The 24338-nt window shown below is 43.6% G+C and overlaps 1 pseudogene; it reads right to left on the minus strand.

Annotated features, from left to right (window-relative positions):
* The window catches only part of LOC111957129 (limbic system-associated membrane protein-like), a 146386-nt pseudogene that overhangs the window by 47770 nt on the left and 74278 nt on the right, over positions 1-24338 (minus strand).

Here is a 24338-nt window from a genome sequence, read left to right on the forward strand (position 1 = left end):
CCACAGGGGCCCACCCCGAAGACCATCTGATTATAGACCTATCTCACACACACACACGCGCACACGCACACACGCACACACGCACACACACACACACACACACTTTGCTGCTGTATGACCCAGTGTGAAAACAATTGTTTTGAGCTGTTTCTAGTCGTCCACACTGTAAAAAGGGCATTATAAACACTCTTTTTGGATTGATTGATGGATTTATTGGTTGATTGATTGGTTAATTGTGCTAGTGCCTACCTTGGACAATGAGATGGACATTAGAGGTCTTGGACTGCTGTTTGGTCTGGATGGAGCATGTGTAGGAGCCCTCGTCGTACACATCCACTTTCTGGATGCGAAGGCTGTACTCCAGCTGGCCCTTGTTCACTAGGTCCACACGTGGGTCCAGCGACCACTTGTCCTCCCCAGCGAAGATGATGTTGGATCGGTTGAGCCAGGCAACTTTGGACACCTTATCATCCACGTAACACCTGGAAGAACAAAAAAGAGAGGAAATTTACCACGTTACGAATCAGGTTGATTTGAAAACAAGTATGCACCAGAACTGCGTGAAATGAATATTAAATATCTATGTACTGTACCAGTCAAACGTTTGGACACACCCACTCATTTGATTTGTACTATTTTCTACATTGTAGAATAATAGTGAAGACATCAGAAATATGAAATAACACATATGGAATCATGTKGTAACCAAACAAGTGTTAAACAAATCAAAATATATTTGAGATTTGAGATTCCTAAAATTAGGACAGTATCCTAAGGACAGTATCAGTATCCTCTTGTTTAGCTCGGCTTGTTGCATGCTGTCAGAGCATTACGCRGTGTATAAGTATGACGTCTACGACTATGTGTTAGAGCGCCTGCTTAATGAATAAATGTAAGGGGACGTCTGAATCAATGAGAATGGATATAATGCATAATATAACCTGGCAGACATATGCCGAAAATGCAAATTGAAAACTCAGCCACTCGACACAGTATATCGAGTATATTCAAAACAGAAAGTGATTTAGTCGGAGAGCAGAAGTTGTTTCACGATGACTCTATGGGGGTTCTTAAATGCAGTAGTGTCACTACTCTGGCCTTTCCTATCGAAGGAGAGGTGGCTTATCAGAAATCTAGGAGGGTTACCACCTTAATAACTGGGCCCGTATTTGTAAAGCGTCTCAGAGTAAGAATACTGATCTAGGATCAGAGTTGTCCAATCATGAATAAGATTATATGGACAGAGGAAACCTGATCCTAGATCAACACTGCTACTCTGAGACGCTTGATACATACGGGCCCAGGTTCTCTCTCACTTATTCACAGATGTCTACAACCCATTCGGGAAGCAGAGTGGTGCAGCGGAAGCGTGCTGGTCCCATAACCCAGAGGTCGATCGATCGAAACCATCTTCTGCTAAAAGAGTTTTGGGGCTCCCGAGTGGCGCAGCGGTGTAAGATGCTGCATCTCAGTGCTTGAGGCGTCACTACAGACACCCTGATTCGAATCCAGGCTGTATCACAACCGGCTGTGATTGGGAGTCCCATAGGGTGGCGCACAATTGGTCCAGTGTTGTCCGGGTTTGGCCGGTGTAGGCCGTCATTGTAAAAAAAAGAATTTGTTCTTAACTGACTTGCATAGTGAAATAAAAAAAATATAAAAAATAAACTCCACCCTCCACAGGCAAACCCTAATAGTACCCAATGGCCATGCCATCTGAGCTATTGTACATGTCTCTTAATTAAAGCTTTTTCCAACGCCTTTATCTGCCAATAGGAACCCTTTCTAACCCTCCGCTCGCCAATCAGAAACACCCTGGACTCCCCGTCAGGTGAGCAGAACTACAGTGGYAGCARATCAGTMTCCTCAWCGCGCTTCACAAACCCTCCGCAGGCCCCAACGCTCCCTGGCCACCGCATGCAGGGCGCCAGCCAAACCTTTTTCCTGTTCAAACTAACAAGCGGCTGCCCGAGAAGGCAAGCGGCTCCTGCCTCCCTCTCTCCCTGTCTCTAAGCAACCTCTGTTTTGGCGAGKAGCAGGCAGGTGGTGAGGCAGGCAGGATGACAGGGGTCTGTTGGGTTTGACGGATGCCTGTGCTGCTGAGCTGAGCTGGGRCGCGGCCATGCTGCAGGGTTCACCGTAGGGGAAGCCCACAGCTCACAATACAGGCAGCAGAGGCATAGTGGGAGACTAATGAGAGGAGAGACGTGCCAGGCTCTGGCAGACAGATACTCCCCCTGTACTCCCTTCATACTCCCCCCCCAAGCAGAATGGACTGGACTGAACCATGCTGAGGTGGTGTGAGGGGGTGGTGGGAGGCACAGCTGCTCTACAGGCAGGACGTAAAAAACTGAAAACAACCAGCTCACTTACATAATCACAGATGCTCTCACTCAAGCGATCGATCAACTTGACCAAACCCCCTGTAACACTGTTTTGATTAAAAGGATGGAGAATTATGTTGGCTGATCATGGGCTAACTCCCCTTCTCCTTCGGTTTGTGAGGGGGGCTGTTCCTTTTACAAGTCGTTCTGTTTGCATGTAGCACACAGTGGAAAAAAGCAGCAGGCAAATCAAAGCCAGGTCATATCTTTTCCCCTTACAGCATTTCCTCGCCCCAGATACGTTCTCGGTAGCAGGTTAAGAGTATTTCCGGGAAGGTGGCTGTAATCTCCAAGGACATGGCTTAGAGGGAATAGTGCATTAGTTTGGAAACTAGGAGGAATAGAAAAGCCCTTGGTAGGTACAGTACAGAGCAGACGGCCCTCAACGGATGCCAGATAAAAATGTCCTGTCTTTAGAGGACTAATGATTTCACACGTTCATAAACAACCAGGTGATTAATTAGCCACAGTAGGTGTATAGTGAACATAATAATCAACCTACTAATTAATTTCACACGTCTGCCATTTAGAAAATTCGGGTAATTTTACAGACCCAAGGAACTCCAGACATACTGTTGAATCGACGCAAAAGKCGAAATTAAGCAAAGTGGGTTCAAACACAAATCATTGTTATTCTTGTAAAATTGTGTTGACACCGTTTATTGTGAGGGACACATTAATTGGTTTGATTCAAAAGGAAAGTGTGATGTTTTTGAGGGTTGTTTATGAAATCCACAGAGTGCCAATGAAGCATTTAAAAGAAAAATGATGAGGGTGAGAAAAAGTATCCTTTTATTCATAGACTTAAAAGGAATTGATATCATTACGGAAAAAAACACCAATGGCCCCTGGATCCGAATCTAGCCCACAGGGTGAAACCTGCAGGAAATCTATTTATTCTAGATGCTACAAATATAACTAACTGTACAAGAAAATAAACCCACAGTGGCAACAGAACACACGTTGTACAATGACGAAAAGGGAGAAATGCGGAGAGAAGAAAGTAAAAAAAGATTGGAGGCTGCTGGTTATCTGAGGATGCTCCTTTCACTTTTTGGRACCTCCTTTGAATTCCTTTTCCCCAGAACACTTAGTAATTTCTCCTCAACATGATTCACTCAGAACAGCTTGCAGAGGAAGAAGCTGTGTGCGTGTGACATATACAGTATGRATCTGGAAAMATTGAGACCCTCTCCTTTGTCTTTGGGCAGGTTTCCACTGCAAAGCCTCTAAACAGCCACAAAACATTGGAATAATTTCCCATCATGCACCGTTCTTGCTCTCCTGGTTCACATACATCCCTGTCTGAATAATCAGTCAACTAGGAGATGATTATTTTGAGATGCATCCTTATAGCACAGTGACTGTTGGTTTATCTGTCTTGCTAAACTAGTTGTGGAGGTGAGAAAAGATTGCTTGAACATAACAACTGTGGGATAGATGATACCTCTGAGAATCCTAGTCAGGGGGYTGTATGGAAATGGCATCCTGCTTCGATTAAACCTCCTGAGATGCTCTCTCTGCACATTGTGCCTCCATAACTGAGGATAAAGCTGAGATAAGCAACCTCTTCCCTCACAGTAAATAATAAATGATATTGACATTGACATGATATTGATATTGAAATGACATTAGAAAATAATTTGCTGTAAAACGCCCTCTGTGTGATCCATAGGGAAAACACTATTGAGGACATGTTAATACTGTACTGAGAGGAAGATAATGTAAAGCAAAGAAGGAGGTATGGCTTCTAGACAGCAGSGGTACTGGAGTATGCTCCTGTGAATGATTTGTATTCACTCTACATATCACTAGCTGTAATGCTGTGGCTCTATTAGCACAGACCTCTCAGTGGACCCTATGAGGCCTTTGCAATAGCGCTCTCTCTGCTGCTTGTGGCCTTGAGGGAGTGCTACAGGTTAGATTGCCCTGGCACAGAGGCCTCTAATTACCAAGACTTGACAAAGCACCTGTCATCTTGTATAAGAAGACCACTCAAGTCTTGGTATGAATCGTAATACTGTTGAAATTGCTTATTTACAGTATTACTTGTCTGGAAAGTTAAGAGGTTGATAACTACAATGACCATCCGCTCCACATTCTGAGTGGCTCTGAAGAGGTTGTGAGTTGCATCTGACGTTTCTATGAATACACTCCAAGCTTGATTGATAAGCTCTATTTTTAAATTGTATAAGCCTAACGCTGCAATATGTACAGTTGAAGTCGGAAGTTTACATACACTTAGGTTGGAGTCATTAAAACTCGTTTTTCAACCACTCCAAAAATGTCTTGTTAACAAACTCAATTGTACAAACAATAGTACGCAAGTATAAACACCATGGGACCACGCAGCCGTCATACTGCTCAGGAAGGAGACGCGTTCTGTCTCCTAGAGATTAACGTACTTTGGTGTGAAACGTGCAAATCAATCCCAGAACAACAGCAAAGGACCTTGTGAAGATGCTGGAGGAAACAGGTACAAACGTATCTATATCCACAGTAAAACGAGTCCTATATCGACATAACCTGAAAGGCCGCTCAGCAAGGAAGAAGCCACTGCTCCAAAACCGCCATAAAAAAGCCAGAGGCTTGCAAGCCGAAGAACACCATCCCAACCGTGAAGCACGTGGCTGGCAGCATCATGTTGTGGGGGTGCTTTGCTGCAGGAGGGACTGGTGCACTTCACAAAATAGATGGCATCATGAGGCAGGAAAATGATGTGGATATATTGAAGCAACATGTCAAGACATCAGTCAGGACGTTAAAGCTTGGTCACAAATGGGTCTTCCAAATGGACAATGACCCCAACAATACTTCCAAAGTTGTGGCAAAATGGCTTAAGGACAACAAAGTCAAGGTATTGGAGCCCTGAACTCAATCCTATAGAAAATTTGTGGGCAGAACTGAAAAAGTGTGTGCAAGGATCCTACAAACCTGACTCAGTTATAGGGAGCTTGTGGAAGCTTGTGGAAGGCTACCCGAAATGTTTGACCCAAGTTTAAATTGTTTAAGGCAATGCTACCAAATACTAATTGAGTGTATGTAAACTTCTGACCCACTGGGAATATGATGAAAGAAATAAAAGCTGAAATAAATCATTCTCTCTACTATTATTCTGACATTTCACATTCTTAAAAATAAAGTGGTGATCCTAACTGACCTAAGACAGGGAATTTTTACTACAATTAAGTGTCAGGAATTGTGAAAAACTGAGTTTAAATGTATTTGGCTAAGGTGTATTTAAACTTCCGACTTCAACTCTAACTTTTTGGGCGACCCGATCAAATTTGCATAGACATGTTAGTTATAGATCTATCTTTTTCACTGAAAGCAAATCTAAGACACAGTAATATGTGCGTTATTTCTATGCTTCCCAGTCTTAACTTTCGTACTTTTGGTTTTGTACACCAGCTTCAAACAGCTGAAAATAAAACATTTATGGTTATTGAATATATATTTCACAGCGGTTTAGATGGTACAATGATTCTCTACAAAATACTTGGTTGTTTTGTCACAAACTGAAATTAGGTGAACTATTAGAATTTTAGCAACCAGGAAATGGCAGAGCGATTCCAGCATAGTGCACCTTTAATATCTAAAGTGCCCTCTACTTTCAACCTTGGGTTGCTGTGTGGTCTGTCTGTGTCAGCTGTAAAAAGAAATAATWAAAAAAAGCATTCAAAAGTGGTCGTTTCATCCTGCCCATCATCTGTCCACCATCAAACCCCCATCGAGTGTAATCCAAATAAAAGGCTATTCACCTCCCAGTCTGGACTTGGAACAATAGCCAAGGTTTCTCTCTGCTCTCAGCCAGCCAGTCCTGGCTCTGCCAATCAAAGCCCAACAGAAGTGTACAGCAGTTCTCAAGTTTGAAGGTCTGCTAAGTTTAATTTGTGATAAATGTCTTTACTGGACACAGTCATGACAACWGCAGTAAAACATGCAGTAAAAGGTTGCACTGTTTGTTACCTAGTGAATAGCAACAAGACAAAAGTAGTCTGCTCTGCCCGACAACAGTGTTGTGTTATTTATTTMTGTTCTGCTAATGCAACGGTCTTCAGGTCCAAGGCAGAGAGCTACCTTGATTAATAAGTAAAGGATTATTAATACATTAAATGTTATAGCGCTCCAAATATCTCCATAATTGTGTGCGCGTGCATGAATTAACTTAACACACGTACATTAGCCTAATGGTTACATGGTTTATGCAGAGMTCTACATCCTGAGTTAAGGTTACTTTCTGATTACATTATAAGTGCTATGATTATACACTTTCCATATTCAAAGCATTTAAGTTTTGTTACAGGCTATATCTTCAACTGAAAAACATGAAACCCTATCTCGGGTACGTAAAAAATGAAACATCGTCAGTTGAAGTGATGATTTGTAAAGTACGACATTCCTTTGAGTGTATATGATTAAAGTCACTCATCGCAGCCTTGACAGTGTGACATGAACAAAGAAAGATTGCTTGTATGAAAACGTGGAGAAACCGAGAGCTAAGATTTGTACTAAACTAAAGCATGGCTGTGGTCTAGAAAGAAATGTGTTCTGCAGTCGACGTTTAAAGGACACATCTGACATCCCTCGAAATGCCTCTTCTCCAAATCTGAAAGGTGCATAGATTGGGAGGAATAATGAGCGTTGTTGGTAATGAACGATCCATCCATCTGTACATCATATACCCCCACCATTTCAGCCACGGTATATACGAGCTTACAGATATTCCATGAATTGCTTTCTGTCTGAGGAGGGCAGAGGAAGGGGTAGGTGTGGCACTGTTCCATGAGATTACACCAAGACGGTCCTGATGTGTGACTGCAAGAAAAAGTGGTTTTCCGTGCTTGAATTCATGCTTTCTCTCACTATGAAAGAGTGGAAAGCACAAGGAATATTAATAATGCAGTGAAATGCATGGCTGCCACAAAATAATACACACGYTGGAATAAATGCAATTTTTTATCAGGCCAATAATTAATCACAAAGGTGTCGACGCTCGCAGTAAACATTTTCTGGGTGGAAATCTGTCTTCCTGCAGGTTAGACAAGGAGGAAGTGAGTTTTTCAGGACAGATTTGCCCCAAGTTGCCACCCAWCACACTACAACAGATTGCCTCAAGACAAACCTACCAGTCACCCAGATGATTACTGAGAGAGCAACCAGTTAAATTACTCTGAAGTTGCWGATTTTTATTTCAGTTGATGGCTGGCGTTGAAGCACTCGCTCACTTCAAGTGAAAAAAAAACATTTTGTGGGCCTCAGCATTGCCAATTTCTTGCTGTCACAGGTAGCTGGGAATTGACTGTGGAACATGCAGCATATCACTTTAAAGTGACGGGGGAAACTGGTAATCGCTTTGCGCTGGCCACATGCTCCTGTCGCCTCTTATAAGAACCTTGTTCACTCAGGAGAAATCCTTAAACCTAAACGCACTTGGAGGGAGAAGACACTGAGGATTCGCCCAGCATTGTCTCGCTAGCTCTGGCTCTGGAGTGGAGTGACCATGGACCATAGATTACAGACACAACCCAGGAGGTTTCTGGCACACACCATTACACCATATGCATCAACAACAAGGTGAACCTGGACCGGAACCATCATAGTAATCAATTGAGACAGGCCGCTGGTGTTTGGATTGCTTTGGGTAACTGTTGTTACATCCAGAAAAGGTTGAGATTGTTTCTATGGTAACGAATTGCGTCAGACATGCGTCTAAACCATATCTGAAAGATTATTTACAGAAGTGCAACTTTTAAAACCAATCTATCTTGGAGAGGTTGGGGAATAATCATGCTAGCAGGAAATGCAGTTTGTGAATGTGAAGAATTGACAATAACATCTGCAAGACATTACAGTGTTTATAGATGTTGGGTTGAAGAGTTGAAGTATTGTCTGTTATTATGTTAAAAGTAGGCCCAGTTTACACTCGTGACCTTGGGACTATAAGGTTCTATCTGCACAAAGCACACTTCTGAACAATTGAGCYTCWWCGTTTTCACATCACAGATCTCAGAACTGTTTTTTAGTGAATTCTTCTTTATAACCCATTAAGGTCCTCACCTTAAAGGCATCTAAAGTGCAGAGTATCAAAACCCTGAGACATCGGTAAATCAATTTGGGTTCAACCATAAGGTTCTATCTGACACTTCTGAATAAGACATGTTCAGTTTTTAATAAAACTGTAGCTATTTGAATACATAAATGACAGAATAACACTATTCTACCAAGAGAGAGTCAGAACACATAATCAAATACATTAAGACATGTATTATGATCATGAGACGAATTACTGTCATCACCGAACAACGATGTGACACCATTATTTACTTTTAAGATTTCTGACAGTGTTGATTTTTTTTGCTTGTATCCCATTATTGCTTGCTAGACTAACCTAGACCATACTTAGAGACGGCAAAGACGTGTTCTGATTGCTCCGTCTGTATTTGTTCAGGCATGTGATTGGATAGCTGATAGAGCCTTATAGCGCCCAGTTCAAATGGGTTTATACAGATAGAACTTTCAAGTTTTTTTTTTTCTTCACTTAAAATGTACTTTTTCAAAAATCTAACTTTACAGACATGTAGAACCATCTAAAGATCCATTACATGTGACCAACTCATTTTTGGAGAAAAAAAAAGTCATATATAACCTTATATTCCAAAGGTCTCGCACTCCCGATATCTCAAGCATGCGAAGCTGCAACAGGATGCTTCTATACATTGAATTGAATTAGAATTGTACTGTAACAGAACACATTATGCAACCAATGGCACCAATCCATACTTTCCCTTCCCGTAGACAATGTGATATATATACACAGTACCTCAGCACAGATACAATATAAAAATCCTGGAATTACAGGTGTCTGGTGAATCACATAAGTGGCAGTTCTTTGTATAGCCTATGTAATTTGCGAGACATTGTATGTTGGGAAGGTGAAGGTGCATTTCAGAAGTAAAAATTGAATCAGTGATGAAAGAGTTGTGTGTGTGTGTGTGTGTGTGGGATCGAGAAATTACTGTGTAATAGTCATGACATGGGTTGGTGATGAGAGGGACTGTGTGTGTAGGAGCTGTGACTGTTCTGATGGTGCGTGTGTGTGAGAGAGCACGTGTGCGTGTGCAATGCGAATGTGCGATTTGGTGGTGTCAGTGTGTACAGGAGCAGCTTGTGGGGGTGTGTGTGTTGATCCTCTGAGGGACAGTGTGGGACGGTGATGTGAGGGACAGTCGTTTGAAGGTGAACTTGAGGTTCAGAGAACTCTCAAACAGCTCTATGATGGATTCGGGAGCGCAATTTAAAGCACTTCTACCGCCGAGTCCAGTGCAAAGAGAGCCGTTAATCACCATGGCAGTACTGTGCTTTATGTGTCAACAGGAGGGGAAACTGTGGCAGAGAGACAAGGACTTCACAGGGTAAAACTCCTAGAACCGGTGACTTCTATTTTGTTCTCTCTACTTTTTCAGAGTGAGAAGGCAATAAGCAGCGTTTGACCAAAATCAAATATTAAGTATGTACAATAATAGCTGGCACACTGTCCACACAGTAAAACGGGCACATCTCTCTACCAAAACTAACGGGAGATACCAGGTCTAAGAATTCTGATATTATGTTAACCCCTTATAGTCAAAACCTTGATTTTATTTTGAAAAGAAGTCTGGATCTCCTATTGAAAATGCCGAACTTCAGTGGTAAATAGGTAGTCCTTTTAAATATCATGTTGAACAGATCTCTAAAAAAGTTAACAACCAGTGTGCCATAACAATTCATATTCCAGGTGCAGAATACAGCTGAGAACCTGGAGGCTGTGTGGTGGGGTGGAGAATAACAATGTGACAAATCACATCTCATTTGGAACCAAGCCTGTTTCCTCCTCTGGCAGCTACAGTCAGCAGTCCTGGGATCAGTTCAGTCCTGGCTGGAATATTGGATCTCTTCATTGCTGCTGACTACATCTCAAAGCAGCGTGTCTATGAGCCTAGAGTCTCATTCTTAAACTGCCATTGGTTAGTACCTCTGTACCTCTGCCTTGTTCCCCCATTCACTTTAGGTGATAAGAAAAACTATGAATAAATGTAGCCCCATTTCCAACATCAAGACAGCCCAAAGGTGCCACTCGTCGATCAGTATCTGAGAGATATGAGAAGCGACCGTTCTTTTCTAGGTGCTGTGCCTAGATCGATGAAGGGTTCCTTTTTGATGTCAATTTACATTTCGGTGATGGGGCTTTGAATGGAGACTGTGACAGGGTGCATATTGAAGTCAGGAGCAGGGATCTCAGGCACTAGGCTGATCAGCCTAATCTTCCCCTGAGAACGCTGGGAATTGGATTTATCATCAACGCGACACCTAATCCTCCAGGGGGGCCTCGCTCTCCCTTGCGCACCCCCCCCCCACACCTTTAACTTTACTTGTTTCTAAAGTAATTACAAAGAGAAATGTTTCTACCAGGAGAGAGAAGGAGAGGCTTGCTATTATCCTGGCGTACCTTCTTCGAGGTGTCTGACACCGGCACCTATTCTCCATGTTGCCAGTGCTTGCGTTTGAACTAGTTTGAGAGGCTGCAAAGGCTGCTGTCAGCCCCTCTCCCGTGCTGCATTATTAATGGGAGACTGTTGTGTATGAGGCGCCAGCCAGCGAGTGGCTGGGTCCTCTGAGGCGAGGCATCCAGAGCTGATTACCCAGCCTACTAGCCTGCGCCGTGGTGGCAGCTGGACGGCTTCAGCATTCAGGCCACAGGCTAATGAAGCATCCAGCGGCGTAGCCATGTTTGATAAAGCCATCACAGAGAGCGTTTGCCAGGCCTGAGAGAGATACACAAAAAATATATAAATACAATAATATGTTGTATTGTCACACACCGGAAAGGTGCAGTGAAATTTGTTGTTTTACAGGTCAGCCAGGGTAGTATGGCACCTCCAGAGCAAATTAGGGTTAAATGCCTTGCTCAAGGGCACATCAACAGATTTTTCACCTTGTCAGCTCAGGTATTCGAACCAGCAAACTTTCGGTTACTGGCCAACACTAACTACTAGCTTACCTGCCGCCCTCATGCAGGACTTGGATGGGGAATGGCTTGGAAAATGGTAATTCAACAAGCGATGAGTGGGTGTACAGGAAAGGAAATAGTTGTGGCTTTGTCAATACACATTGCATTTACAAAAACATAATTATTTTAGATTATTCAGATAATTAAAAAAATAATGATAAGGAATTATTCTACCTGATAATGTGGTGAAAACTCCCACTGGAGATATATTATGAATTTTCATCAGTGTCATGATTTTATTCACAAGGATTTGCATATCATATTCCTTGGCCACAAATCAAATGGCTAAAAAACTAACAAACAAAAAAAGTGTTTAGCACGTTGAGGCTCATCTCAGCATCTCTGAGTTCCACAGGCAACCCTTTGCCTTGCAAGATGTGGGTGGAGAAGCAGGCATGTTTACATTGATGTCATTCAGCATGTAGGAGGGGAATTAAGTGGTGTAGGTCTCCAAAATGAATGAAAGGGCCCCAGATGTGCCCAAGGACACTTCCTAGAAGCTTCCCAGAGCTGTGTGGTCTATAGGTCTGTCACTCATCTCATGACCCAGACATAGGGAGAATTATTTACATCAAAATTAGATGGTTGCCCTATACTTGCATATTTTGTGTTTTTCCAACAAATGGAAACAAAATGTCTAACTGTGATTGTGTTACATTTAGCCGCTTATGTTACAGTCTGAGAAAGATTTAAGTATTCTTCTCTTTGCATTTTGGGTAAGGCTTTTGATGGACTTCACATCCCCACCCACTTCCCTAAAACCTCTTACCTCCCTCATTCACATCTGGCAACCACAGTTTATAGAGCAGATACCATACAGCTCATTCCCCTACTTCGCATACTACATGTATGCTACTCCAAATGTAATTACAGACCATTATAGCAAATGTTCGGGTCTTTTCTGGTTTGCGTGTCTCAATCTGGCAATATACTGCATTGCCACTAACAGTACTACAGTGCATTCAAAAGTATTCAGACCCCTTCCCCTTTTCCACATTTTGTTATGTTACAGCCTTATTCTAAAATGTATTATTTCCTTATCAATCTACACACAATACCCCCATAATGACAAAGTAAAAACAGGTTTTTATAATGTTTTGCAAATGCATAAAAAAACTAAAACAGAAATACATTAACATAAGTATTCAGACCCTTTGCTATGAGACTCGAAATTGTGCTCAAGTGCATCCTGTATCCATTGATCATGCTTGAGATTTTTCTACAACTTGATTGGTAAATTGTGGTAAATTAAATTGATTGGACATGATTTGGAAAGGCACACACACCTGTCTATATAAGGCCCCACAGTTGACAGTGCATGTCAGAGCAAAAACCTAACCATGAGGTCGAAAGAATTGTCCATAGAACTTTGAGACAGGACTGAGTCGAGGTACGGATCTGGGGAAGGGTACCAAAACATTTCTGCAGCATTGAAGGTCCCCAAGAATACAGTGGCCTCCATCATTCTTAAATGGAAGAAGTTTGGAACCACCAAGACCCTTCCTAGAGCTGGCCGCCCGGCCAAACTGAGCAATTGGGGGGGAAGGGCCTTGGTCAGGGATGTGACCAAGAACCAGATGGTCACTCTGGCAGAGCTCTAGATATCCTCTATGAAGATGGGAGAACTATCCAGAAGGACAACCATCGCTGCAGCACTCCACCATTCAGGACTTTATGATAGTGTGGCCAGACAGAAGACACTCCTCAGTAAAAGGCACATGACAGCCTGCTTGGAGTTTGCCAAAAGGCACCTAAAGACTCTCAAACCATGAGAAACAAGATTCTCTGGTCTGATGATAACCAAGATTGAACTCCTTGGCCTGAATGCCAAGCGTCACGTCTGGAGGAAACCTGGCAGCATCCCTATGGTGAAGCATGGTGATGGCAGCATCATGCTGTGGGGATGTTTTTCAGGATCAGGATCGAGTCAGGATTGAGGCAAAGATGAGAGGAGCAAAGTACAGAGAGATCCTTGATGAAAACCTGCTCCAGAGCGCTGAGAACCTCAGACTGGGGTGAAGGTTCACCTTCCAACAGGACAATGACCCTAAGCACACAGCCAAGAAAAGGCAGGAGTGGCTTCGGGACAGGTCTCTGAATGTCCTTGTGTGGCCCAGCCAGAGCCAGAACCCGATTGAACATCTCTGGAGAGACCTGAAAATAGAGATGCAGCGACGCCCCCCATCCAACCTGACAGAGCTTGAGAGGATCTGCAGAGAAGAATGGGAGAAACTCACAAAATACAGGTTGTGCCAATCTTGTAGCGTGATACCCAAGAAGACTCAATGCTGTAATCGCTGCCAAACGTGTTTCAACAAAGTACTGAGTAAAGGTTCTGAATACTTATGTAAGTGTAATATTATTATTTTTWAACTATTTTTGCTTTGTCATTACGGGGTATTGTGTGTTGATTGACGATGGGGGAAAAAAACGATTTCATCAATTTTAGAATAAGGCTGTAACGTAACAAAATATGGAGAAAGTCAAGGGGTCTGAATACTTTCCGAAGGCACTGTAGATAGCTAGGTGCTACTGAGTCTGGGTGTGTAGGAACCTTCTAGCGGTTATTTTCATCACCACTGCCACTGAGTTCAGGCTAAAGTGTTGATTAATCAAGTTAAGTGTTCTGAGCCAATCACACAGTAGAAGTAAAATCACCTACATTACAGGCTGGATGACTGACTGAATACATGACTGGCGAAGATGAGCAAATCTACTATTCATTATCACTGAGAAGCTACCGTCCAAACACTTGCTATCATTAGGTTTGTTAACACATTTGTCATTGCCCAGACTGGCCTCGAAGTTAATTTACTTAATGTATGTATATTACATTCTTTAACAGCCCCAGCTGCCTCGCGATAAAGTGTAATGTTCTCTGTTGGCTTGATAAAGCCTTTTTGTCTTCTTGACTCATCCTTCTCAAGTGAATCCCTTCCTCTCCCTCCTCGAGATTGTTATTATCTTATAGCTGTACCCTCTGGACCCTGAAAACACAGCAACGCTATCGATGTCTTCCCTCACCACGGGCCATCTAAAATCCCCATAAGATTTGACTTAAGGGGAAGTCACTGTTAAGATGGAAGAATTCCACCCACTCAGACAACAACATGAATAACTCAGAAGCCTTTTCTGAATTTGACTTTTTCTTCCCCCATCTTCGTTCTAGCCAGACTATACTTCAACCACATTAGCGCTTGTTGTTTGCTGCCACTTTTAAAGCAAACAATGCAGGAAGACAGCTGTATTTTATTTTGTTCTTTTGCAAAGATTAAAGCATTAACAGAGAAGGCGACCAGCTCCAAGCATGAAATCTTGTTTGTTCAAAACACTGGCCCTCTTTGTGCATCTGAGGTGGTAACCCCGGCGTGGAGAAAGAAACCAATGGATTCGAGTGACCACAATCGCCCTGCATATTTCCAATGCATTTAAATGGGTTTGTTGCTGTCAGTCACGGGGTGTGAGAGATGTCTTTCATTTTGTTCGAGGTCTGTGTATCATTTCTCTTCCACTGCCGTGAGGAAAACGACGCTGCAGGTAAAACAACTTAATGTGTGCCAGTGAAAAGAGGCTGGTGAGAAATAGGGCTCAAGTGTTATCACTCTGCGCAAGGATGACAAGGGGAGACGCTTTCTTCAGGGCCAATCTCTCACATGTCCTCGGGGCTGGTGTGAAGCAGAACTGCAGATGACTCACAATTAGCATTAGCATCCTTTGCTTTGGGTATAGCAGCTCGCCGCTCTCCAAATGTATGGAGAAAGAACACGTCTTTTGATAATCGTTCGTGTTGGCAGTGAGTGGCCTCCTCCCAGTGATAGGGGGGAAACAGCAGTCAGTTAAATGTTGAATTAGCTCCAGTGCACTGGGCGTTGTAAGGCCAGACAAGGCACCCCTGTGCAGAGAGCTGCTCAGCCTCACAATGAGAGACAGGCACATTCAAAACATGTTTGCACATCAATTCCTCTCCCGAAGGCTGATGCGGCTGTGGAACGTACACTGAGCGGCTTTCCTGTAGAACACGATTAACTATAGTAATCAATGCGTGGTTGTTCGGTGGTGTTCTGGTATGGCTCTCTGTTTACAGTATAGTACGGCAACTCTTTGGGCTGTTCTCTCGATTGACTGGGCTCTAGTCATGATCACATCGACAACCACAGAGGACGAGCAACAAAGCGCTTGCCTCTGTAGCTCGTCCATATCAATACAGCCCAGCTTCTAAGGGCTGGCATCTGCCCATTCTAATCTCTATTGACACTTGAGAGGTTGACAGGTGGTCACAGGCACCCTTTCATATGAGTTACAGAACCAATAAGAGCTAGAAGAATATGCCTTTGGGGGAACTASACTTAGCAGCTTGACAGTGAGTGACAAAACAAAGGTGTCTAAACCTCGCCTTTGAATACAGAGTTTCCCATGACGTCCTGAATAATAAACAAAAGAACACAGGTGACATGCTGGTGAGGAAAAGCATTTGGGTGGGATGAAAAAGAGCTGGGAGAAGAGAGCGAGAGAAAAACAGGGGATGAAAAAATGGATTGATATTAATGAAAGCAAAAATGCAACGGCACTCTCAGAAAAACGTGTCACTCAAGATCAAAATGTGTTTTTCTTTCATCTATATCAAATCCTACCTCTACTGCAGATAAACTTTGATTCTGTGGAACGCTCAACGCTTTGCTGGTTTAATTACACAAATAGATGAAGTCCAGAACACCAGGAGCGAGCCCCACAAGACTCCAACAGACTCACATAACTTCCTGCCTGCAGTTGCTGGTCCATGAAACCACAGCAGTAGCTAAGCATTATGATGTGATGGGAGGATGGGAGTGGATGTCAGGTGGTGGAGGGGAAACATCTGTTCAATTTCACACCTCTTTCCCCAACACACACACACACACACACACACACACACACACACACACACACACACACACACACACACACACACACACACACACAAACGCACACATCTGAATATGCAGCAATGTGTCTCAAAGCAGAGAGTCTGTGCTGAAAGCAACCTCTACAGAACTTCCGACTCGGGCCGGAATAGCACTGGCACAAACAGCTGCTGACAGGAAACACAACTCACCCTCAGCACAGCAACACTGACCCAAACACATTTCTCATTCGCCACAGCACTAAGACACTTCTATTATTCATCAAAACACTAACTGACAGACGATATAACTTCATTCTGTCACCCTCGCTCTAGCAGAAATATAACAGCATTAGAGTTTAGGCAGGGAGCCATATAGCAATGGGCAGATCCACAAACACACACGCACACATACATGCAAGCAAGCAAACACGCGGGCACACTGACTGATGCATACATGCGCATATGCGTACGCAGGCACACGCATCTTTCAATAAAACAGCAAGGCACACAAATAAAAAGCAGTGATTGAGCAAAGATCAGCAGAGTCACAGACACACACACACGTAGCATTTGGCAGAGGTTGCATGCCAGAGCAGGTGTGCCCAGGAACAAGGATGGAGGAAATGTCGTAAGCCCACAGAGAGCGCGTGCCATTCAGGGCAAATCACTTGACGGATTAGCAGGTTGTTATTCTCTTTGAGCACATACAGCAACTTAAAAGATCAGCTGGAGTTCTCAGGCGGGAGGGAAGGCGAGAGCGAGAGAGAGAGCGCGAGAGAGAGAGTGAGGTTGGGGGGGGTGGTTCGTAACACTGAGCAATTGAATTCTCCATATCATGCCCAATCCACTCAATGCTGTGTGAAGCACATTTCCAAGCAGGAAGCTCTCGTGACAACGTGTTCCTACCCGATTTCATCATTTACTGGGAAAACCAGAAGTTTTAAGAAGCTACCAATCTTGTTCACTCTTCTACAAAATATATACAGTAGCTACGGTATCCTGATGGTTAGAGCATTTGGGTGGAAAAGGTTGCTGGATTGAAACGCCCGAGCTGACAAGGAAAAATCTGTTGTCTGCCCCCGAGCAAGGCAGTTAACCCACTGTTCCCGGGCGCTGAAGAACGTCGATGGATGTCGATGCACCTCTCTGATTCAGAGGGGTTGGGTTAAATGCGGAAGACACATTTTCAGTTGAATGCATTCAGTTGTACAACTGACTAGGTTATCCCCTTTCCCTTACCATATGAAGGAACTGAAGCGTGTTTCATTGTAAATGTAGATGAAAGATACATACCGCACAATTTTCCAGAGTCACCTTACTGTTAACATACAACTATCCAGCTAGATCCTTATCTCTTCCTGTTTGCCTGCTCAGGGCAGAGGATGAAATGGCTCAGTACATGTTAGTCATTTATACGTATGAGTTTAATAGCACTTGCACATTGAACATAATTACTGCTTCATAAGCTGCTCGGCTACTCCTTTCCTCTGTCTGAGAGAATAGACTTTTTAAAATCCCCCTGTTACAGATAGCTTTGAAAGTGATGGGGAAAGCAGCAAAAGAGCAATCAAATGAGCTCATGCAGACCCTGCAGTGTTGCCTAATAATTATGTTAGCTAGACACTTAGCAAAACTTGGGACAACCCCTGAGAGTAAAGGTCAAAGTAATAGCAGCTGTGGTAAAGGTACGTGGTCATGACAGATGGGTATTCTACTGTAACACTGCTTGTGCTCTAGTACAAATATCTGGGAAAGTATAAGACAAACTTTACTTATTTGGTCAACAGATAAAGGCTTATGGAAAACGTCATAAAGTGTTACCCAAGAATTCTAGTCTATTTTTGTCTTTGGGTTCCAGCAGCTGCATATTACAAGTCTGCAATCAAAGTTGTTGAACAGTTGAAATCGGAAGTTTACATACACCTTAGCCAAATATATTTCAACTCAGTTTTTCACAATTCCTGACATTTAATCGCAGAAAAGATTCCCTGTCTTAGGATCACCACTTATTTTTAAGAATGTGAAATGTCAAAATAACAGCAGAGAGAATGATTTATTTCAGCTTTTATTTCTTTCATCACTTCCCAGTGGGTCAGAAGTTTACAACTACACTAATTAGGATTTTGGTAGCATTGCTTTAAATTGTTTAACATGGGTCAAACGTTTCGGGTAGCCTTCCACAAGTTTCCCACAATAAGGGGTGAATTTTTGCCCATTCCTCCTGACAGAGCTGGTGTAACTGAGTCAGGTTTGTAGGCCTCCTTGCTCGCACACGCTTTATCAGTTTGCCCACACATTTTCTATAGGATTGAGGTCAGAGCTTTGTGATGGCCTCTCCAATACCTTGACGTTGTTGTCCTTAAGCCATTTTGCCACAACTTTGGAAGTAATGCTTGGGGTCATTGTCCATTTGGAAGACACATTTGCGACCAAGCTTTAACTTCCTGACTAATGTCTTGAGATGTTGCTTCATATATCCACATAATTTTCCTGCCTCATGATGCCATCTATTTTGTGAAGTGCACCAGTCCCTCCTGCAGCAAAGCACCCCCACAACATGATGCTGCCACCCCCGTGCTTCACGGTTGGGATGGTGTTCTTCGGCTTACAAGCCTTCCCCTTTTTCCTCCAAACATAACGATGGTCTTTATGGATAAATAGTTATTTTTGTTTGTTATCAGACCAGAGGACATTCTCCAAAAAGTACGATCTTCGTCCCCATGTGCAGTTGCAAACAGTAGTCTGGCTTTTTTATGGCGGTTTTGGACAGTGGCTTCTTCCTTCCTGACGGCCTTTCAGGTGATGTCGATATAGGATCGTTTTATACTGTGGATATATGATATTTTTGTACCTGTTTCCTCCAGCATCTGCTCAAGGTCCTTTGCTGTTGTTCTGGGATTGATTGTGCACTTTTCGCACCAAAGTACGTTTCATCTTAGGAGACAGAACGCGTCTCTCTTCCTGAGGCGGTATGACGGTCGTGGTCTAATGGTGTTCATACTTGCGTACTGTTTGTATGTACAGATGAAACGTGGTACCTCAGGCGTTTGAAAATTGCTCCCAAGGATGAACCAGACTTGTGGAGGTCTACAATTTTTTTCTGAGGTCTTGGCTGATTTATTTTGATTTTCCCATGTATAGTCAAGAAAGAGAGCAAAATAGGAGGCAACTGGGCAGTTTGAAGGTAGGCCTTAAAATACATCCACAGGTACACCTCCAATTGACGCAAATGATGTCAATTAGTCTATCAGAAGCTTCTAAACCATGACATAATTTTCTGGAATTTTCCAAGCTGTTTAAAGGCACAGTCAACTTAGTGTATGTAAACTTCTGACCCACTGGAATTGTGATACACTGAATTATAAGTGAAATAATCTGTCTGTAAACAATTGTTGGAAAAACGACTTGTGTTATGCACGAAGTAGATATCCTAACCGACTTGACAAAACTATAGTTTGTTAACAAGAGATTTGTGGAGTGGTTGAAAAACGAGTGTATGTAAACTTCCGACATCAACTGTAGCTACATTACACCACAGATTCAGATTCGGATTGTTTAATAGTCACATGTACAGGGTACATTATTATCTGCAGGTGTGATTGCAGGGTACAGTGACAATTTTAGGCTTTGAGCGCCAACATGCAGGACTAGTTAAATAAAATAGAAATAGCACTATATACATACTGTATACAGGGAAAATGCCTGACAAGATGTGAAATGCTTTCGTTGTTAGCTGGCATTCATTACCACATGCTGTATTCAGTACCCTGCAAAGATCAAGAAAGCACATCAAAACTGTATAAACATATGCCACACAGACAAACTGCAAGGGCCCTCGCACTCCTCCAATGCAGACAAGTGTTTCAATTATCTGGGCCTTCTGGCAGGCGGGTGCCACCCACTCTCAAAACAAAGAGCAATTCATTTTTTTGCAGTTGAACAGCTTCTACGTCATTCCTTTAGCCACAAAGCAATTGTCGTGAACTTTCATAGGGGGCATATGAAAATCAAGCGCTGGGGTGAACTTCTACCCTCTTATACGCCTGTCAAGTGACCAAATGGCCATTACATGTCAGATAAAGTAGCTAAACTCTTGAAGTGTGAAGAATTTATAATATCACTCTGCCAGGGTCCTGACAGGCTTTGGCACCTCGCCATCCCTCCCACCAATAGCAGGCGCTGCATTCACAAGACAGGAAATACGAAAACAAAGCCACCAAACTACGGGGTATGTGTCAGCTTGTTGTAAACCTCTTAGCCACCCTTGTAGCCATCGTTTCCTCACTGTGCTTTTGGTGATAAAATGATTTCTTGCCTTTGGCAATAGGCCGGTCTGCTGTCTTCACAAAGTAGACCGGTGGAGGTTGACACCGATAAAAGTCTATGGCTGTCGTTGCCCATCCCCTTCAGATAAGACGGATCACTTTAGATCACAGAGTCAACTGTTGAGGCTCTGATCCCTCTATGACACTATTTGTGTGTCTCCCGAGTGAAACGACAAGAACAACAACTCTCCGCTGTGGCCTGTACCGAATGGAGGAATCATAGCTTTTATATTTTAGTGCCAATATAGGTTCTGGTATTCAAAATGGAACATTTGAGTTGCCGGCACTTTGTACCAGTGTGCACCGTCCCAATTCAAGCACTGAGGGAAATAGCAGATGAAACAATGTTCATTTCAATATTATATCCTTTTAATAACTAGCTCGCTCAGCCTCCAAACAACAGCCACCTGAGGACACGGTCACAGACACCCATCGGTACAGTCAAGCTAATGAGATTGCCGGCGGCTAAGTGATGTTTCCAAGGAAGAGGAGCTGCTGCTACACAATGGGAAGCATCTCTATCCAATAAACCGATGCAAAAAAAGAAGAAACATGAGTAAAAAAGAAAGAGGCAAGTATACACTGCAGCCCTAGTACATAGTACAGTACAAACCATTCAAATAATACATGAAGCAATTCATAAGCTAAGGAGTTTAAGGGTGTTTTCACATATAGTCCTCTTCAAAGTGAACTCTGGGGTAAAAAAGAAAAGCTAAAGAACTGTTCACAGTGCTCTTGCCTTTGAATGAGGACTGAACTCTTTTTCCAGTTCCCTTCACCTATTTTGTGGAACGAGTCCTCTTTGCATGTGCACCCGTGACCAGCTCGGAAACCAGATTGCATAGCGGAGAAGGTACGGTGGGATTCGAAATGGTCAGTGATCTGCTTGTTAACTTGGCTTTCGAAGGCCTTAGAAAGGCAGGGTAGAATAGATATAGGTCTGTAGCCATTTGGGTCTAGAGTGTCTCCCCCTTTGAAGAGGGCGATGACCGCGGCAGTTTTCCAATCTTTGGGGATCTCAGACGATACGAAAGAGAGATTGAACAGGCTGGTAATAGGGGTTGCAACAATTGCGGCGGATAATTTTAGAAAGAGAGGGTCCAGATTGTCTAGCCCAGCTGATTTGTAGGGGTCCAGATTTTGCAGCTCTTTCAGAACATGAGCTCTCTGGATTTGGGTGAAGGAGAAATGGGGGAGGTGTGGGCAAGTTGCTGTGGGGGGTGCAGGGCTGTTGACCGGGGTAGGGGTAGCCAGGTGGAAAGCATGGCCAGCCGTAGAAAAATGCTTATTGAAATGATCAATTATTGCGCATTTATCAGTGGTGACAGTGTTTCCTAGGCTCAGTGCAGAATATTTGGGAGTTTGTGCTACAGGATGCAAATTTCTGTTTGAAAAAGCTCGTCTTTGCTTTCCTAACTGCCTGTGTATATTGGTTCCTAACTTCCCTGAAAAGTTGCATATCGCAGGGGCTATTTGATGCTAATGCAGTACGCCACAGGATGTTTTTGTGCTGGTCAAGGGCAGTCAGGTCTGGAGTGAACCAAGGGCTATATCTGTTCCTGGTTCTACATTTTTTGAATGGGGCATGCTTATTTAAGATGGTGAGGAAAGCACTTTTTAAAGAATAACCAGGTATCCTCTACTTACGGAATGAGGTCAATATCCTTCCAGGATACCCGGGCCAGGTCGATTAGAAAGGCCTGCTCGCTGAAGTGTTTTAGGGAGCGTTTGACAGTGATGAGGGGTGGTCGTTTGACCGCAGACCCATTACGGACGCAGGCAATGAGGAAGTGATCACTGAGATCCTGGTTCAAAACAGCAGAAGTGTATTTAGAGGGCAGATTGGTCAGGAATATATCTATGAGGGTGCCCGGGTTTACAGATTTGTGGTTGTACCTGGTAGGTTCATTGATCATTTGTGTGAGATTGGGAGCACCTAATTTAGATTGTAGGACGGCCGGGGTGTTAAGCATGTCCCAGTTTAGGTCACCTAACAGTACGAGCTCTGAAGATAGATGGGGGGAAATCAATTCACATATGGTGTCCAGGGCACAGCTGGGGGCAGAAGGTGGTCTATAACAAGCGGCAACGGTGAGAGACTTGTTTCTGGAAAGGTGGATTTTTAGAAGTAGAAGCTCGAATTGTTTGGGCACAGACCTGGATAGTATGACAGAACTCTGCAGGCTGTCTCTGCAGTAGATTGCAACTCCGCCCCCTTTGGCAGTTCTATCTTGTCGGAAAATGTTATAGTTAGGGATGGAAATTTCAGGATTTTTGGTGGCCTTCCTAAGCCAGAATTCAGACACGGCTAGGACATCCAGGTTGGCAGAGTGTGCTAAAGCAGTGAGTAAAACAAACTTAGGGAGGAGGCTTCTAATGTTAACATGCATGAAACCAAGGCTTTTATGGTTAGAGAAATCAACAAATGAGAGCGCCTGGGGAATGGGAGTGGAGCTAGGCGCTGCAGGGTCTGGATTAACCTCTACATCTCCAGAGGAACAGAGGAGGAGTATGATAAGGGTACGGCTAAAGGCTATAAGAACTGGTTGTCTAGTGCGTTCAGAACAGAGTAAAAGGAACAGGTTTCTGGGCACGGAAGACTAGATTCAAGGCATAATGTACAGACAAGGGTATGGTAGGATATGAATACAGTGGAGGTAAACCTAGGCATTGAGTGACGATGAGAAAGGTTTTGTCTCTAGAGACATCATTTAGACCAGGTGAGGTCACCTCATGTGTGGGAGGTGAAACAAAAGAGCTAGCTAAGGCATATTGAGCAGGGCTGTAGTCTCTACAGTGAAATAAGACAATAATCACTAACCAAACAGCAATGGACAAGACATATTGACATTAGGGAGAGGCATGCGTAGCCGAGTGATCGTAGGGACCAGTAGGAGGCTAGGCGAGCTGGAGACACGGCGATTCAGACAGCTAGCGGGCCGGGGCTAGCAGAAAGGCCTTAGGGGGGATGTCGCTACGGAAGAAGTCTGTTGTAGCCCCCTCGGATGGTTACGTCGGCAGACCAGTCGTGTTGGATTGGCAGGGCTCCGGTAAGGCAGTAAAAGGGTCCAGGCCAATTGGCAAAATAGTGTGAGAGGTTATGGCAGGGGGAATAGTGTTGCAGTAGTCTAGTGTGAGGGGTTATGGCAGCGGGAACGGTGTTGCAGTAGTCTACAGTGAGGGGTTATGGCAGTAGTCTACAGTGAGGGGTTATGGCAGCAGAGAGAGATCGGTATGGCAAGTAGTCTAGTGTGAGGGGTTATGGCAGTAGTCTAGTGTGAGGGGTTATGGCAGTAGTCTATGTGTGAGGGGTTTATGGCAGTAGTCTAGTGTAAGGGGTTATGGCAGTAGTCTAGTGTGAGGGGTTATGCAGTAGTCTAGTGTGAGGGTTATGGCAGGGGAACGGTTTGCAGTTGTCTAGTGTAAGGGGTTATGCAGTAGTCTAGTGTGAGGGGTTTATGGCAGTAGTCTAGTGTGAGGGGTTATGGCAGTAGTCTAGTGTAAGGGGTTATGGCAAGTGTCTAGTGTGAGGGGTTATGGCAGGGGGAACGGTGTTGCAGTGTCTACAGTGAGGGGTTATGGCAGTAGTCTAGTGTGAGGGTTTGAGGGGGAACGGTGTTGCAGTAGTCTAGTGGTAAGGGGTTATGGCAGTAGTCTAGTGTAAGGGTTATGTAGTAGTCTACAGTGAGGGGTTATTG

This window comes from Salvelinus sp. IW2-2015, linkage group LG4p (genome assembly GCF_002910315.2).
Source record: "Salvelinus sp. IW2-2015 linkage group LG4p, ASM291031v2, whole genome shotgun sequence".
NCBI lineage: Eukaryota > Metazoa > Chordata > Actinopteri > Salmoniformes > Salmonidae > Salvelinus > Salvelinus sp. IW2-2015.